At 35.4% G+C, this 19,926-nt stretch overlaps 1 protein-coding gene and 1 pseudogene across 1 annotated transcript in view; one reads left to right on the forward strand and one right to left on the reverse strand.

Moving 5' to 3' along the window:
- Positions 1-19,926, reverse strand: part of KHDRBS2 (KH RNA binding domain containing, signal transduction associated 2) — a 747,046-nt gene that overhangs the window by 139,421 nt on the left and 587,699 nt on the right. The gene's annotated exons all lie outside the window — the stretch shown is intronic.
- Positions 18,201-18,443, forward strand: LOC138098096 (SS18-like protein 2 pseudogene; annotated as a pseudogene).

Genomic DNA, 19,926 nt, shown 5'->3' on the forward strand with positions numbered 1-19,926 from the left:
TTATGGATCGGAAGAATCAATATAGAGAAAACGAGTATACTACCCAAAGCAATCTACAGAGTCAATGCAATCCTTATCAAGCTACCGGCAATATTTTTCACAGAGCTAGAACAAATAATTTCACAATTTGTATAGAAATACAAATAACCTCAAATAGCCAAAGCAATCTTGAGTAAGAAGAATGGAACTGGAGGAATCAACCTGCCTGACTTCAGGCTCTACTACAAAGCCACAGTCATCAAGACTGTATGGTACTGGCACAAAGACAGAAATATAGATTGATGGAATAAAATAGAAAGCCCAGAGATATATCCACACACGTATGGACACCTTATCTTCGACAAAGGTGGCAAGAATATACAATGGATTAAAGACAATCTCTTTAACAAGTGGTGCTGGGAAAACTGGTCAATCACATGTAAAAGAATGAAAAGAGATCACTTTCTTACACCACGCACAAAAATAAACTCAAAATGGATTAAAGATCTAAACATAAGACCAGAAACTATAATACTCCTAGAGGAGAACATAGGCAAAACACTCTCCGACATAAATCACAGCAGGATCCTCTATGACCCACCTCCCAGAATACTGGAAATAAAAGCAAAAATAAACAAATGGGATCTAATTAAAATTAAAAGCTTCTGCACAACTAAGGAAACTATAAGCAAGGTGAAAAGACAGCCTTCTGAATGGGAGAAAATAATAGCAAATGAAGCAACTGACAAAACTAATCTCAAAAATATACAAGCAACTTATGCAGCTCAATTCCAGAAAAATAAATGACCCAATCAAAAAATGGGCCAAAGAACTAAATAGACATTCTCCAAAAAGACATACGAATGGCTAACAAACACATGAAAAGATGCTCAACATCACTCATTATCAGAGAAATGCAAATAAAAACCACAATGAGGTACCATTTCACACCAGTCAGAATGGCCGCGATCCAAAAGTCTACAAGCAATAAATTCTGGAGAGGGTGTGCAGAAAAGGGAACCCTCTAACACTGTTGGTGGGAATGCAAACTAGTACAGCCACTATGGGGAACAGTGTGGAGATTCCTTAAAAAATTGCAAACAGATCAGCCTGATGACCCAGCAATCCCACTGCTGGGCATACACACCGAGGAAATCAGAATTGAAAGAGATACGTGTACCCCAATGTTCATTGCAGCACTGTTTATAATAGCCAGGACATGGAAACAACCTAGATGTCCATCAGCAGATGAATGGATAAGAAAGCAGTGGTACATATACACAATGGAATATTACTCAACCATTGAAAAGAATACATTTGAATCAATTCTAATGAGGTGGATGAAACTGGAGCCGATTATACAGAGTGAAATAAGCCAGAAAGAAAAACACCAATACAGTATACTAACACATATATATGGAATTTAGAAAGATGGTAATGATAACCCTCTATGCGAGACAGCAAAAGAGACACAGATGTATAGAACGGACTTTTAGACTCTGTGGGAGAGGGAGAGGGTGGGATGATTTGGGAGAATGGCATTGAAACATGTATACTATCAGGTAAGAAACGAATCACCAGTCTATGTTCGATACAGGATACAGGATGCTTGGTGCTGGTGCATGGGGATGATCCAGAGAGATGATTTGGGGTAGGAGATGGGAGGGGGATTCAGGATTGGGAACTCACGTACACCCGTGGTGGATTCATGTCAATGTATGGCAAAACCAATACAGTAGTGTAAAGCAAAATAAAGTAAAAATAAAAATTTAAATAAATAAATAAAGAAGACAATGACATTTTGGTACATATATACAATGGAATACTACTCTCATAAAAAAAGAATGAAATATAATATTTTCAGCAAGATAGATAGACCTAGAGATTATCATACTAAATCAGAACTAAGTGAAAGAAAGACAAATAGCATATGCTGTGACTCACATGTAAAATCTATTTTTTTAAAAGAAAATGATATAAATAAGCTTATTTACAAAACAGAAACAGACTCACAGATTTTGAAAACATATGGCTACTAAAGGAGAAATATGGGTTGGGGATGAATTAAGAGTTCAATTAACATACAAACACTACTTTACATGAAATAGATAACCAACAAGGACCTACATATCACAGGTAACTCTATTTGATAGACCTATATGGGAAAAGAATTTTAAAAAATGAATATATGTATACGTATAAGAGAATCACTTTGCTGTAACACTTGAAGTTAATACAGCATTGTAAATCAATTACACTTCACTTTTTTTTGGTAATGCTATTAGTGAATTCAGTTCAGTCGCTCAGTCATGTCCAACTCTTTGCAACCCCATGAACTGCAGCACGCCAGGCCTCCCTGTCCACCAAATCCTGGAGTTCACTCAAACTCACGTCCATCGAGTCGGTGATGCCACCCAGCCATCTCATCCTCTGTCATCTCCTTTTCCTCTTGCCCCCAATTGCTCCCAGCATCAGAGTCTTTTCCAATGAGTCAAATCTTTGCATAAGATGGCCAAAGTACTGGAGTTTCAGCTTTAGCATCATTCCTTCCAAAGAACACCCAGCACTGATCTTCTTTAGAGGTCTTATATAAACAAGTAAAATAGTACATAATTTAGAAAATGGTATACTGAACAATGAGAAAAGAATCCATAAAATAGTTAAAGAACTTGAAAAAAAAAATTTGTGTGTGAAGTCCCTATAGTTTTTTTTTTAAACTAATACAATATTGTATATAGCCTCCAATTAAAATAAGTAAATTTAACTAAAAATTTTTTAATACATAGCATGCCTCTAATTTTGGTTATCTGTAAGATTCCGCTTATAATTAAAAAGTATATGGCTTTATTTAAAAGAGGTCAGTATACTTGATTTCTACAAATTTTGAAAGAATATAATTTAACCCCATACATTATATATTGTATATATTGAACTGTGATGTTAGAGAAGACTCTTGAGAGTCCCTTGGACGCAAGGAGATCCAACCAGTCTATGCTAAAGGAAATCAATCCTGAATATTCGTTGGAAGGACTGATGCAGAAGCTCAAACTCCAATACTTTGGTCACCTGAGGTGAAGAAGTGACTCATTTGAAAAGATCCTGATGCTGGGAAATATTGAATGTAGGAGGAGAAGGAGACAACGGAGGATAAGATGTTTGGATGGCATCACCGACTCAAAGGACATGAGTTTGAACAAGATCCATGAGTTGGTGATGGACAGGGAAAGCTGCTGTGCTGCAGTCTACGGGGTCACACATAGTCAGACACGACTGAGTGAGTGAGCTGAACTGAACTGATATTGAAATTGCTTTTGTTGTTCAGTCCACGGTGTCCAAAGAGTTGGACACAACTGGGTGAATGAATAATTGTATACTGCAGCAATAGTTTATAAGAACAGATGGTTACTTTTGAAAATATGTCATGGAATATGAGAACTGCCCATAATTCAATGTGAATTCTTTATTACTTTGTAAAACACAGATAATGACTTTGAGTTTTCAAGCTACCTATATTGTAAGTTTACATATAAACATACATGCAAAATCTGCAGAAGAAAATCACTGCAGTTTTCTAAATTATGTAAGTGGTAATAAAGAATAAAACTAAGAATTTTTTATAGAAATTTATTTCTGCTTTAATAGAGCATCATATGTATTCATAAACATTTTGTAAAGTAAAATAAAATTTAAAATAGCACAAAGACACCTAGCTGAACATATATTTTTGACCATAAAAAGAAAAAAAAAAAAAAAATGAGAGTCCTGTTTCAATGTTGCATCTGGAGGAAGTGGGATGAAGCAGAAAATGTTTGTTGAGCATGAGAGGACATATACTGACAAACATACCACTACAATACTCCCTATGGGTATAATACCACTCTAATATCTCATCACATGTGTCAGAGATGTATCTTATTTCAATAATTTTCATCAAAACCCAGTAAGACAAAGTATTCATATCTATTTTAAAAAAGTTTTTTTCAGGTATAGTTAATTTACAATGTGTTAATTTCTGCTATACACAAAAGTGAATTGGATATTGTTGCTGTTCACTCGCTTAACTGTGTCTGTCTCTTTGCATATCTATATAATTTCTATTTATGTATTTATATAGGTATATCTTTATTTATAATTTATATAAGTATAATTATATAAATATAAAATTATATCTCTATATAGATAGATATACCTGAGTTTTGTCTGATTCAGGTATACCTATATGTCATTTTTTTGTATTTTTTTAAATTATGGCTCATACAGTAGGATCTTGTTTTTCTTTCCAACTTTATATAATAGTTTGCATGTGCTAATCTTCAACTGCCAGTCTTTCCCTTACCTATTCCTCCTCCCCTTTGACATGTCTGTTCTCTATCTGTGAGTCTGTTTCTCTTTTGTAGGTAAATTCATCTGTGTCATATTTTAGATCCCACATATAAGTGATATCATATGATATTTGTCTTTCTCTGACTGGCTGACTTTGCTTACTATAGCTCTTCAAACTTCTCTCTTTATTTCCTTTGGATATACAGTCAAACGTGGAGTCACTAAACCACATGATGTTTCTATTTTTAAGTTTTTCCCAAATCTCCATATCGTTTCCCATAGAGGCTAAACTAACCTACATTTCCACGAAGAAGTGTTCCATTTTCTGCACATTCTTGCCAACACTTTTTATCCCTTGTCTTCTTGATGACTGCCATTCTAATAGTTGTGAGATGCTATCTTACTGTGGTACATGTTTGCCATTTGGATGTCTTCTTTGGTAAAATGTCTATTTAATTCCTGTTGGGGAAGTTAAATTAAAGTAGTTCAGGCTTCAGAGACAAGAAAGTAAGTAGACATATGGCCTTACTTATAACTTCTGTGGTCACTGCCCTGATTACATGACTGCTCCTGAGTGCACCTATTGTTACCAGTAAGCCAGAGGCACTGTAGATAAGACAGGGGCAGATCTTGGAATTGTTGAGCCCCTGGAGGGGGTCTAGATAACTAAGTCTGGTGCTTAACAACATTCCAAGATTAGCAAGAGAAAACAAACAACAGTGTAAAAAATATTAACATAAAACCAGAGCAACCTGGTTGTCAGTTTTGCAACCTGAGATTGTAGGTGAACACTCCCCAAAGGACAGTTTTGAAGTTTTACCTGTGGAAGTCCTTTTCCCAACTGGGACTGCAGATTGCCATTACATGGGACTTCCCAGCACTCTTTGAGCCTAGATGGTGTTTGAATTGGCCCAATTAGGTTATGTATGTACTCTCGTCTACAGTTTCTGTTTCTCTTTTCTTTTAGTTACTGTATATTGAAAGAAAGTTAGGCAATTTTCTATTAAATACTGAAAGTAGTTATTTGTTTATAGTAAGTGCTGCCTTTTGTTAATGAATCCTTTGGACTGGAAACTAAAGTTAAAACTTTCAGCAAAACAGTTTCTCTGCCCATTTAAAAATCAGATTGCTTATTTTTGTTATTGAATGGTTCTGTTCTGCTGCCTGTCTAACCAGCTGTTACAAACTAACCATGTCAGGAGCTTGAGAGCCCAGAGAAAGCTCCTGGTCAAAAGTGGAACAGAAGTCTAGTGAAAATCGCTCACAGTTGTGTCCAACTCCTTGTGTCCCCATGGGCTATACAGTTCATGGAATTCTCCAGGCCAGAATACTAGAGTGGGTAGCCTATCCCTTCTCCAGTAGATCTTCCCAACCCAGGACCTGAACTTGGGTCTCCTGCATTGCAGGAGCTATCAGGGGAGCTCGAACAAGTGCTGAACAATTCCCCCAAGGTGGGGTGCGATTGGGGTGGGAAAACGAAGAAATTCATGACTTTTTTTAAAATATATATATACCAAAGAAATGTTTATATCCTTACATTCTAGGAGCAGAATTACCTTCCAGAATCTAATATAAAACTCTGAACCATGATTTTTTTTTAAAGGTTTGCAAAAAGATCTTGACTCTTCAGCTTCCAGAAAGACAACTTTAATAAATTTATCTTTCTCTGTTATACTGGACTGCAGACAAGCTTTCATTCCCCCTTCAGATAACATCTTCCCTAATATTCTACTTGTCCCAATAATAAGATAGTTTGCTACTTAATTGTAAGATTTTTTTTTCCCTGCATCTCCAATGCCTTTAACGTAATATATGAGCACTGTTGTTTGTCGTGCCTTAAAGATTTGATGGGGGGGCGGGAGGGGTGCCTTTGAGCATTAAACCATCCCATGTGATGGCAAATGTAACTCTTCCAAAATAGTCATTTTCATGGTTCAATATTTTACGTTGTCAAGATGGGGAATTAAAAAGCTTCTAACAAATCTCCCCCTTTACTGGATACTTCTGAGTACATGGTACACGTTAGGGTACTCCTTGTTATCCTAATAGGCTAGGGTATCCATTTTTCTGTTTTAAACTGGTTTCTGACCAAAGAAGTTAAATTTTTGCACAAGATCACACAGCTATTAGGGGTTTCCCAGATGGCTCAGTGGTAAAGAACTCGCCTGACAAAGCAAAAGATCTGGGTTCCATCCCTGAGAAGGGAAGAGTCCCCTGGAGAAGGAAATGACAACCCTTTCCAGTATTTTGGCTTGGAAAATTCCATGGACAAAGGAGTCTGGTGGGTGACAGTCCACTGGGATTGCAAAAAGTCAGACACAACTCAGTGACTAAACAACAACAACAACAACAGATCTTTATATATTTTCTATATTAATCCCTTATCAATATATATTTTGCAAATATTTCTCCCATTCTGCATGTTGCTGTTTCATTTTGTTGATGGTGTCTTTAGCTATGAAGAAATTTTCAATTTTGATTTAGCCCCAATTGTTGATTTTTGCTTTTGCTTTTTGAGATTTCTGGTGTTATATCTGAAAAATAATTGCCTGTGAAGAAAGCTGAGTGCTGAAGAATTGATGTGTTTGAACTGTGGTGTTGGAGAAGACTCTTGAGAGTCCCTTGGACTGCAAGGAGATCCAAGCAGTCCATTCTGAAGGAGATCAGCCCTGGGATTTCTTTGAAAGTAATGATGCTGAAGCTGAAACTCCAATACTTTGGCCACCTCATGCAAAGAGTTGACTCTTTGGAAAAGACTCTGATGCTGGGAGGGATTGGGGGCAGGAGGAGAAGGGGACAACAGAGGATGAGATGGCTGGATGGTATCATGGACACAATGAATGTGAGTCTAAGTGAACTCCGGGAGTTGGTGATGGACAGGGAGGCCTGGCGTGCTGCGATTCATGGGGTCACAAAGAGTTGGACATGACTGAATGACTGAACTGAACTGAACTGAACTGAATGTTGATGATTTTCTTCCCTGTTTTTTTTTTAGGAGTTTTATGATATCAGGGTTTTATGTTTAAGTCTTTAATTCATTTTAAATTTATTTTTTCATTTTTGTAAGTAGTGTAAGATGTGCATGCTAAATCACTTCAGTTGTATCAGACTCTTTGCCACCCTGTGGACTGTAGCCCGCCAGGCTCTTTTGTTTATGGGATTCTCCGGGCAAGAATACTAGAGTGGAAAAATACATTTCCTCCTCCATGGGATCTTCCTGACCCAGAGATCAAACCTGCCTTTCTTGTCTCCTGCATTGGCAGGCAGGTTCTTTACCACTAGTGCTACCTGGGAAACCTCAGGGTAAGATAGGAGTCCAATTTAATTTTCTCTTTTTTCTTTTCTTTCTTTCTTTTTGTTGTTGTTTTTTTTATCATGTCATTATGCAGTTTCCCCAACACCTTTTGTTGAAGAGACTTTCACCCCTGAGTGTTTTTGGCTTTTTTGTCAAATATTTGTTGAACATATATGTGGGAGGTTAATTCTGGGCTTTTTATTCTTTTTCATTGGTTTAAGGGTCTATTTTTATCATGCATCACATCATTTTAATTACTAAAGATTTGTAGTATATCAGTTTGAAATCAGGAAGTATGATGCCTCTGGCATTGTTCTTTCTCAGGATTTCTTTGATTTATTTGGTATCTTTTTTTATTTCCATACAAATTTTAGGATTGCCATTTAAATTTTGATAGGGGTTGCACAGAGTCACTAGAAGTCTTTGAATAGTATGAACACTTTATGATATTAATTATTCTGATCCATGAACATGGTGTATCTTTCCACTTGTTTGTATCTTTTTAATTTCTTACATTAAGGTTTTGTTCTTATAGCTTTTATTATAAACATCTTTTACTTAATTGGTCAAATTTGATACTAAGTATTTTATTGCTTTTGATGATATTGTGAATGATAGATGAGATACATTTATTTACGTGACTTTTCATGTTTTCTTTTTAGTGTACAAAACCACCACTGATTTCTGTAAGTTGATTTATATATATAATATTTTATTGAATTCTTTGATTATTTCCAAGGGCTTTGATTGAGTCTTTCGGATTTTCCATATATAAGATCAAATCATCATCTGCTGCTGCTAACTCGCTTCAGTCATGTTCGACTCTGTGCAATCCCATAGACGGCAGCCCACCACGCTCTGCCGTCCCTGGGATTCTCCAGGCAAGAACACTGGAGTGGGTTGCCATGTCCTTCTCCAAACCATGAAAGTGAAAAGTGAAAGTTAAGTCTCTGGGGCATGTCCAACTCTTCGCGACCCCATGGACTGCAGCCTACCAGGCTCTTCCGTCCATGGGATTTTCCAGGCAAGAGTACTGGAGTGGGTTGCTATTGCCTTCCACAAAATCATCTTCAAATAAAGAATTTTGCTTCTTTTTTTTTTTTTTTAATTTTACTTTTACTTTACAATACTGTATTGGTTTTGCCATACATTGACATGAATCCACCACGGGTGTATACGAGCTCCCAATCCTGAATCCGCCTCCCACCTCCCACCCCATATCATCTCTCTGGATCAGCCCCGTGCACCTCATGTAAGAAATGAAGCACCGGTCTATGTTCGATACAAGATACAGGATGCTTGGGGCTGGTGCTTCTTTCTTTTGAAATACACTTTATTTATTTATTTTTAATTTCTCCCTCGCCCCAATTGCTCTAGCTAAGTTTTCCAATACTATATTGACCAAGAGTGGTAAGAGTGAGTGTCCTGCTTTATTCCTGATTCTAGAGAAAACATTTTACAATTTTCACCAATTAATATAAATTTAGCTGTAGATTTGTCATATATGGCCTTTATTATGCTGAGATATGTTCTTTTTAATTTGCTGAGTGTCTTAATAATGAAAGAATATTGCATTTTGTAAAATATTTTTTTCTTTATCTATGGAAATGATCATATGTTTTTAACCTTTATTTTATCAACGTGGTTTATCATATTGATTGATTTCCATATTTTTACCCATCCTCATATCCCAGGGATAAGTTCTCCTTGGCTTGCCAATTTTGATTATTTTTTATTATATTTTTAAAAAGCTCTTAGTTTTATTGATTTTGTTGCTTTCTCTGGCCTCTATTTCATTTATTTCTTAAGGAGGAAGTATCCTCTAATGTGTTGTGGAATTGCATTGCAGGCAGATTTTTCACCATCTGGGCTATAGGGAAGCCCCATAGGTCTGCTAAAATTTCTGAGAATTTTACATCTATATTAATCAGGGATATTGGTCTATATTTTCATTGAAATGGTTCATCTGACTTTCTTATTATTGCCCTATTCTGCTTCTTTTTTTCGTCTTGATTCAATCTTGGTGGGTTGTATGTTTTTAGAGCTTTATCCATTTCTTTTAAGTTATCCAATTTTTCAGCATATACATATTCACAGTAGTCTCTTATGATTCTAAGTATCTCTTTAGTATCAGTTGTAATTTCTCCTTTTTCATTAATGATTTTATTTGAGTCTTTTTTTCTTAAGTTAGAAAAAAGGCTTGCCAATTTTGATTATTTTTTATTGTATTTTTAAAAAGCTCTTAGTTTTGTTGATTCTGTTGCTTTCTCTGGCCTCTATTTCATTTATTTATTTCCAGATCTTTGTTGCTTTATTCCTTCTGCTAACCTTGGCCTTTGTTTGTTCTTCTGCTTTTATTCCCTTGAGGTATAAATTTAGGATTTTTTTTTTCCCCTCTGAGATCTATTTTCTAATAATATCCATTTATCACTGTATACTTCCCTCTCAAAACTGCTTTTTGAGGCAAAAATGTATGGATTTTGTATGCTGTGCTCCCATTTCCATTTATTTTGAGATTTTAAAAATCATGGGTTTGATTTTTTCTTTAATACATTCGTTGCTCAGGAGAGTGTTAATTTCAATATATTTGTAGATTTGCCAGCTTTATTATAGTTGTTGACTTTTAGTTTCAGTTCCTTGTAATTGGAAAAGATGTTTCATATTATTTTAACATTTTTAAATTTCATAAGACTTGTTTAATGCCTTATCATATGGTCAATGTTGGGGAATGTTCCAAGTACACTTGAGAAAAACCTGTATTCCACTTTCTGTATGGACAGAATGTTCTAAAAATATCTGTTGAATTCATTTTGGTCCAATGTATGGTTCAACCATCATTTCTTCATTGATTATTTGGCCTGGAAAATGATGTATCAATTGTTGATAATGGGTACTGATGTCCCTTACTGTTACTATATCTTTGTCTTTTTCTCACTTTACAACTATTAGTGCTTGCTTAGTATGTTTAGCTGTTCCTATGTGGGGTGCATATATATTTACAGTTGTTATATCTTCTTGATGAATTGACCCCTTTGTATTATATAACGACCTTCTTTGTCTCTTGTTACAGGTTTTGGATTAAAGCCTAATTTTTCTGTTGTACATATTTCTCTCCTTTCTTTCTATTTTCACTTACATGGAATATTTTTTCCACCCATTACTTTGAGTCTATAAGGAGGCTTTTGTAGAAATTACATATTTGGATCTTATTTATTATTCCATTTAGTGACATTGTGAATTTTATTCTTAAATTCAATCCATATACATTGAGTTTCTGTTGATGTGGGAAGGCTTACAGTTGCCATTGTATTAATTATTTTATACTTTCCTTGTTTCACATTTTCCCTGTTTCTGCTTACCTTTGTAAATTGGTGATTCTCTGTGGTGATATGGTATCTTTCCTTTATATTCTATGCAGTTGTTCTAGGATTTTGGTTTATGTTACCCATGCAGTTTAAATATATATATATTAAACAGTCCATTTTAAGCTGATAGCAACTTAACTTCAACTGTCTATATAAACTTCACCTTGTTTGTTGTTCAGTCACTCAGTCATGTCCAACTCTTTGTGAGCCCATTGCAGTATTCCAGGCTTCTTTGTCCTTCACTATCTCTCAGAGTTTGCTCAAACTCATGTCCATTGTGTTGGTAATGCCACCCAACCAACTCATCCTCTGTTGCCCCCTTCTCCTTAGGCCCTCAATCTTTCTCAGCTTCAGGGTCATTTCCAGTGTCAGCTTTTCACATCAGGTGACCAAAGTATTGGATCTTCAATTTCAGCATCAGCCCTTACAAAGAATATTCATGGTTGATTTCTTTTAAGATTGACTGGTTTGATCTCCTTGAGTTCAAGGAACTTTCAAGATACTTTTACAACACCACAGTTCAAAAGGATACATTCTTTGGTACTCAGCCTTCTCTGTAGTCCAAATCTCACATCTCTACATGACTATTGGTGACCCATTGTTTTGACTATGTGGACTATGGTCAGCAAAGTGATGTTTCTATCTTTTACTGTGCTGTCTAGATTTGCTATAACTTCGCTTCCAAAGAGCAAGCATCTTTTAATTTCATGGCCTCACTCGCCATTTGCAGTTATTTTGGAGTCCAAGAAAATAAAGTGTGTTAATGTTTCCTTTGTTTCTCCACCCTTTTGCCATGAAGTGATGAGACTTGCTGCCATGATCTTAGTCCCCTCCATCCAGGTTCTTCATTTAATTAATTTATTTTTTAATTGAAGGATAATTGTTTTAGAGAGTTTTGTTGTTTTCTGTACAATATCAGCAAGAATCAGCCATAGGTACACCCATGTCCCCCCACTCCAATTTCCCTCCCTCACTCTTCTAGATTGTTACAGAGCCTCTGTTTGAGTTCCTGGAGTCATACAGCAAATTCCTATTGGCTATCTATTTTACATATGGTAGTGTAAGTTTCCATGTGATTCTCTCTAGACAGCTCACCCTCTCCCTCCACCCCTCCCCCGTGTCAATAAGTCTGTTCTGTAAGTCTGTTTCTCCATTGCTTCCCTAAAAATAAATTCATCAGTACCATCTTTCTAGATTTCATATATATGCATTAGTATTCAATATTTATATTTCTCTTTCTGAATTTCTCTTTCTCTTACTTCACTCTGTATAATAAGCTCTAGGTTCATCCACTTCATTAGAACTGATTCAAACCTGTTCCTTTTTATAGCTGAGCAATATTCCATTGTATATATATATAACACAGCTTCTTTATTCATTCATCTGTCAATGGACACCTAGGTTGCTTCCAATGTTCTAGCTATTGTAAATAGTGTTGCAATGAACATTGGGCTATATGTGTCTTTTTTTTAATGTTTTAAAACTTTATTTCAACATAACTATACTTACAGAAATATGCATATTGGTTAACAGAATGCAATTTAACTTATCCTACACAATTTGAACCAAAAAACTTGGTACATGGTTTGTTTCAAAAAAGAAAGAAAAAGGATTTGCAATCTGGTTTATTTTTCATCTATTACAAATGTATATAAAAGATCTTCCATCAAATGCTGCTGAAGTAAACAGCATGAACCTTGAGAAATTAAACTTTGGTTTGTCTCTGAAAAATAACATGTATTGCACTGTAAAAATAAAAGTTGGTGCAACAAAACATTGTTGTAATGTCTCAATGCCAGTTCATAAAGTTCAATAACTAATGGATGCTGATGAAAATGGGGAGAGTCTATGTATACACGTGAAAATATAAAAGCCATCCAATCTAGTCTGAATTAAAACTAGAGTCCAGTTCACCTGCTGAGGTCAACAAGGAAACTCTGCACAGTAGCTATTTTTCTGATATGTGCAAAAAAGAATATGAACTTTCTTCCCAAGCTTTTCAGTCTAGAACTGAAACTATAGGAAAAGTATTCTGTCCATTGTCAATATTCATGGGATGATATGCGATGACTCAAGCTTAAATCTGAATTAGCACTTAAATGCAAAATAGTCCCCAAAGTTAAAGACCACTTGACTTCAGAATTGACTTTCAAAGTGACTTCAGAAGTCACTTCGAAAGTCACAATAAAGTTATAATGGCCCTTCTTGGAAGACTAGAGTAAAACACCCAGCCATAGTTGTAAGAAATCTTTCAAAAAATGCAGCCTTTTGTGAATGACACCTCAATTAAAAAAAAAAAAAAAAAAAGAGGGGGACAGCCCCACAGAAGCATCTCTGAAAAGAAGGTTCAGAAGATAGTTAAAAGATATATTTTTATAAGGCTACCTAGGATTAGGCTTATAACATATTCTAGTCTTTCAACTTTTGCTCTAGGACTAAATATCAACTTACAAATAATATGTTCACCTTTCATTCCTTTATTAAAGAGGAAATTCAACCTTCAGTCCTATCCAGTGGAGGGGAAACTGAGAAAACAAAAAGACTCAAAACAGTTCCACGTAAATATCACATTTTTTTAAATGGAAGAACACCCAACTAGACCAGAAGTTCTTATTACTAATATACTTTTCATTGAAACAATTTTTTATAAGTACAAATACATGGCATTAAGTTTCAGAACCTAATATAGGCCTGACAATCAAATCCTTGTTTTCTGGAAGAAAGGCCTCAAGTCCACTCAATTTCCAGTAATAGTGTTTTCACAGATCACTTTAATAAAGGGTTTTAATTTCCTTCATATGTTCACTTTTGGCATTCTAGCCTTAAAATCTAGATAAGAAAATTAACCAAATTCCCCAGAAGTCAAAAAAAAAAATTTTTGACGTATCAAAGAATCCACAAAACCTCTTTACCAAACTGATTCCCAGTTGGCAATTTGTACTTAATATGAATTTTTTCACATATACTGTTAAAATATAACATACAAAATGTACCCATGAACATTAAAAATAGTTGTTAGAAAGGTTTAACTAGCCTTATAATTAAAAACATAAATATTTGCAGCTTGATCTTCCGTTGACAGTGATTGTCAGAGCTTAGAACTCAACATCATTTACAAATCCCCATCATGCACACAAAACACACACCAGTAACACACAACTTACTCATGTCTTGAGAGAGTCTTCTGCTTCTTTGTATCTTTGGCCTCCCAGTCAATTCCAAGTTCAAATGTCTTTTAACAAACTTCAATCTATGATTTTTTATCAAGTTTCCCACCAATACTTCAATACCTTTCCTAATCTTTCACGTTGCACTGCCGGACTCTGAAACCTTTCTCAGACATCATCAGACAAAAGAAAATAAATGTGTTTTTTTAAATTTTTCTTTCCTTGGAGTATAAGCCTAGGAGTGAGATTGCTGAATCATATGGTGGTTTTATTCCTAGTTTTATTTTTAAGGGAATCTCCATACTGTATTCCATAGTAGCTGTATCAATTACATTCCCACCAGCAATGCAAGAGTGTTCCCCTTTTTCCATACCCTTTCCAGCATTTATTCTTTGAGACTTTTTAATGATGGCCATTCTGACTGATGTGAGGTGGTATCTCATTGTAGTTTTGATTTGCATTTCTCCAGTACTGAGCAGTGTTGAGCAACTTTTCATGTGCTTGTTAGCCATCTGTATGTCTGGTTGGGAAAAATGTCTGTTTAGATCTTTTTCCCACTTTTTGATTGGGTTGTTTGCTTTTCTGGGATTGACTTGTATGAACTGCTTGTATATTTTGGAAATTAATTATTTGTCAGTTATTCCCTTTGTTATTATGTTCTACCTTTCTGAGGGTTGCCTTTTCACCTTGTTTATAGTTTTCTTTGGTGTGCAAAAGCTTTTAAGTTTAATTAGGTCCACTTGTTTATTTTTATTTCCATTACTCTGGGAGATGAGTCATAGAGGATCTTGTTTTGATTTATGTCATCGAGTGTTCTGCTTATGTTTTCCTCTAAGAGTTTTATATGTATTGGTCTTACAGTTAGGTCTTTAATCCATTTTGAGTTTATATTTGTGTAAGGCATTATGAAGTGTTCTAAATTCATTCTTTTTCATGTAGCTGTCCAATTTTCCCAGCCCCACCTATTGAAAAGAGGTGCCTATCTTTGCCCCATACAATATTCTTGTCTCCTTTGTCATAAATGTGGCAACCATAGGTGTGCAGATTTCTCTCTGGGCTCTCTATTTTATTTCATTGGTCTATATTTCTGTTTTGTGCCAGTACCATACTGTCTTGATGACTGTAGCTTTGTAGTATAGTCTGAAGTTAGACAGGTTGATTCTTCCAGCTTCATTCTTCTTTCTTAAGACTGTTTTGGCTATTTGGGGTCTTTTGTGATTCTATATAAATTGTGAATATTTTTGTTCTAGTTCTGTGAAAAACGTCATTTGTATTTTGATAGGTATTGCATTTAATCTGTTGACTGCATTTTATAGTACAGTCATTTTTACAATATTGATTATTTCTACCCAAGAACATCGAATATCTCTCCCTCTGTTTGTGTCATCTTTGATTTCTTTCATCAGTGTCTTATAATTTTCCATATACAGTTCTTTATCTCCTGAGGTAGGTTTATGCCTAGATCTTTTATTTCTTTTTGTTTCAATGGTGAATGGGATTGATTCCTTAATTTTTCTTTCTGATTTTTTATTGTTATTATATAAGAATACAAGTGATTTCTGTGTATTGATTTTGTATCCCATGACTTTGCTAAATTCACTAATTATCTCTATTAATTTTCTGATAGTTTCATTTTGGCTTTTCTATGTATAGTATCATGTCATCTGCAAACAGTGAGAACTTTACTTCTTCTTTTCTGATCAAGGTTACTTTTATTCCTTTTTCTTCTCTAATTGCCATACCTATATCTTCCATACCTATATCTTCATACCTATGTTGAATAATAGTGATGAAAGTGGGTGCCTTTGTTTTGATCCTGATCTTAGAGGAAATGCTTTCAGTTTTTCACCATTGAGAATGTAGGTATGTCATATATGGACTTTACTGTGTTGAGGTAAGTTCCTTCTATGCCCATTTTTTGAAGAGTTTGAATCATAAATAGTTGTTGAATTTTATCAAAGGCTTTTCCTGAATCTACTGAGATGATCATGTGGTTTTTATTTTAACAAATTTTTCAATTTGTTAATATGGTGTAGCACATTGATTTGCATATATTGAAGAATCCTTGTTTCCCTGGAATAAACTCAACTTGATCATGATGTATGAGCTTTTCAATGTGCTGTTGAATTCTGTTTGCTAGAATTTTGTTGAATATTTTTGCATCTATGTCTATCAATTATATTGGCTTACAGTTTTCTTGTTTTATCCTTACCTGGTTTGGGTATCAGGGTGATGGTGGCCTCATAGAATGATGTTACTTCCTCTGCAACTTTTTGGAAGAGTTTCAGAAAAATAAACATTAGATTTTCTCTAAATGTTCGATAGAATTCACCTGTGAAGCCATCTAGGCCTGGGTTTTCGTTTTTGGGGAGATTTTTGATCATAGTTTTGATATTAATGTAATTGGTTTGTTGATAATTTCTATTTTCCCTGGTTCAATCTTGGAAAGTTAACATTTTCTAGGAATCTGTCTATTTCCTTTAGCTTATCCATTTTGTTAGTATATAACTACTCATAATATTCTCTTATGATTCTTTGTATTTCCGTGTTGTCTTTTTTGACCATTGAGTTTTAAGCCTGCTTTCTCACTCTCCTCTTTCAACTTCATCAAGAGGCTCTTAAGTTCCTCTTCATTTTCTGTCATTATGGTGGTGTCATCTGCATATCTGAGGTTATTGTTATTTCTCCTGGAAATCTTGTTTCTAGCTTGTGATGTATCCAGCCTGGCATTTTGTATGATGTACTCTGCATAAAATTTTAAAAAGAAGGGCAACAATATACAGCCTTGGTATACTCTTTTTCCAATTTTGAACTAGTCCCTTGTTCCATGTCTAGTTCTAGTTATTGCTTCTTGATCTGCATATAGGTTTCTCAAGAGGCAGAGGAGTTGGTCTTTTATTCCCATTTGTTTAAGAATTTTCCATCCTTTGTTGTGATCCACACAATCAGAATTTTTGTTGTAGTCAGTAAAGCAGAAGTAGATTTTTTTTTTTTTCCTGGAATTCCCTTGCCTTTTTTGTAATCCAATGGATGTTGGCAATTTGATCTCTGGTTTATCTGCCTTTTCTAAATCCAGCTTTTACCTCTGGAAGCTCTCAGTTCACAAACTGTTGAAGCCTATGTTGAAGGATGTTGAGCATTACCTTATTAGCATGTGAAATGAGTGCAATCATGCAGCAGTTTGAACATTAATGATACTGACCTTCTTTGGGATTGGAATAAAAACTGACCTTTTCCAGCCCTGTAGCCACTTCTGAGTTTTCCAAATTTGCTGGCATATTGAGTGCACTCCTTTAAAACATTATCTTTTAGGATTAGAAATAGCTCTGCTGCAATTCCATCACCTCCACTAGCTTTGCTCATAATAATGTTTCCTAAGGCCTTTTCTCTGTTCTTCTCTAGTGGCATACTGGACACCTACAGTCCTGGGGGTTTCATCTTTCAGTGTCATATCTTTTTGCCTTTTCATAATTTACTGGGGTTCTCAAGGCAAGAAGTTGAAGTAGTTTCCCATTCCCTTTTCTAGTGGACCATGTTTTGCCAGAACTCTCCAACAAAGACCTGTCCATCTTGGGTGGCCTTACACAGCATGACTCATAGTTTCATTGAGTTACAGAAGACTGTGCTTCATATGATAATTTTGGTTAGCTTTCTGAGACTGTGGTTTTCATTTAGTCTGCCCTCTGATGCATGAAGTCTAAAGGCTTGTGCAAGCTTCCCCTTCAGAGGACTGGCTATGGGGAAAATTGGGTCTGGCAACCCACTCCAGTACTCTTGCCTGGAAAATCCCATGGACGGAGGAGCCTGGTAGGCTGCAGTCCATGGGGTCGCTAAGAGTCGGGAATGACTGAGCAACTTCACTTCCACTTTTCACTTTCATGCATTGGAAAAGGAAATTTCAACCCACTCCAGTATTCTTGCCTGGAGAATCCCAGGAACAGAGGAGCCTAGTGGGCTGCCATCAGTGGGGTTGCACAGCATTGGACACGACTGAAGCGACTTTGCAGCAGCAGCAGCAGATGCTTGCTGGTTTGCAGGAGCTGAAGCTGATTGTCAATCTGGCTTCTGGAGATGTCAACGATGTTTGTACTGGACTGGCTGAGAGATAAGGTTGAAGTTACTCAGCAAATAGTCCAGCAGCTCCTGGAGGAGAATGACTAGCTGATCCCCCGTATCATGGAACATCAGAACAAAGGTGGGTCGAATGACTGCACCCAGCACCAGCGTTTGTTACACAGAAACCTCAGTTACTTGGTTACTATCACAGATGTCAACCCAGCCAGTGCTTCAAAAACAATGGTATATTCCAGTTAGCTGTTGGTATATACCAGTTAGCAATGGTATTTTCCAGTTAGTTGTTGTGAAGTATAATTGAATGTAATCTATTTCCTATGAAATGGAGACAAAATCTTTACTAACTCAATGGCTTAGAATGTGAATCGAACTTCTGTGCCTCCTTTAAAAATGTGAAAGTGTGAGAAAGCTATTAACTGTATTCTCAGTGAAATATTTGTTTTAGCAGTTAAGCTGATTCTCTCAATTAAGTTGACTCTCAATGTCTTCCTTCCTGAAACAAGTGTGTCTGAATACAAAGACATCATGGGCATCTTCAAGCTTACCTTTATAGTTTCAACCTGAAGAGGAAACTGAGCAAATATTGGGCAAGCCTCCCTACTGAGATTCTCTCAAATGTACATGTAACTGTAATCTCTCCTACTAGGTTGTGGTTGAGGACCCCCTGATTGCTCCAAGTTGTTTTGAAATAAAGCTTGCTTTTACACAAACACACACAAAGACATGGCTTCACCCTTTTCACTCTTTTACTTTGTCCTTTTCAAATTTTCTGATGTCATCATTTACCTCTTTTATATTGTATATTCATTAACACATTACTGTAGCTATAATAACATATAGTACTGTTTTCCTTTGATCTTATACTGTAAAGAAACCACAGTATTACAGATTTAGAGTTTTATACATGTGACTGAATATTTATCTCTGTGTTGTAAACTTTCCTATATTTTCATGTTGCTTATTAGCATCATTTGATTGTTAAACTTGAAGAACAATTTTTAGCACGTCTTGCTTGAACATCTAGTGGAACTCCCTCAGCTTTTCTTGTTTAGACAAGGCTTTATTTCTCCTTCACATTTGAAGGTTAATTTAGAAAAATAGTGTGTTCTTGGCTGGCAATTTTTTTTTCTTTATTTATGTACTTTGAATGTGTTTTTTCTCTTTCAAAAGACCTGTAGGGTTTCCGGTAAGAAATCTGCTGATAGCCTAATGGGGCTCCTTTCTAGGTTACATTCTCTTATTTTAGAATTTTATATTTATTCTTGACTTTTTAAATTAATTTTTATTAGAGTATGTTTGCTTTAAAATGTTATGTTCGTTTCTACTGATATTTGACAGCTTTATTATAATGTGTCTTGGAAAAAGTCTTTTTGCACTGAGATAATAGGATGATCTATTAACTTTGTAAATTAGAATGTCTTATCCCCTTCCCAGGTTTAGAAGTTTAACAGGTACAATTTCTTTAAATAAAATTTCTGTTTCCTTTTCCGTCACTTCTCTTTCTGAAATACCAATTATTCTAATGTTTTTAATTTTGATGAAATTCCATAGATTACATAGGCTGTCTTTACTCTTTTCCATTATTTTTTCTTTGTTTACTTCCAACTAGATTATTTCAAAATTCCTTCCTCTAGCTCACTTATTCTTTATTTTTTTACCATTTGCTATCCTCTATTGCAGCTGTTGTTTATTGCGTATTTCACTTGATTTGTTGAGTCCTTCA

The sequence above is a fragment of the Capricornis sumatraensis genome, chromosome 22 (genome assembly GCF_032405125.1).
Source record: "Capricornis sumatraensis isolate serow.1 chromosome 22, serow.2, whole genome shotgun sequence".
Lineage (NCBI taxonomy): Eukaryota > Metazoa > Chordata > Mammalia > Artiodactyla > Bovidae > Capricornis > Capricornis sumatraensis.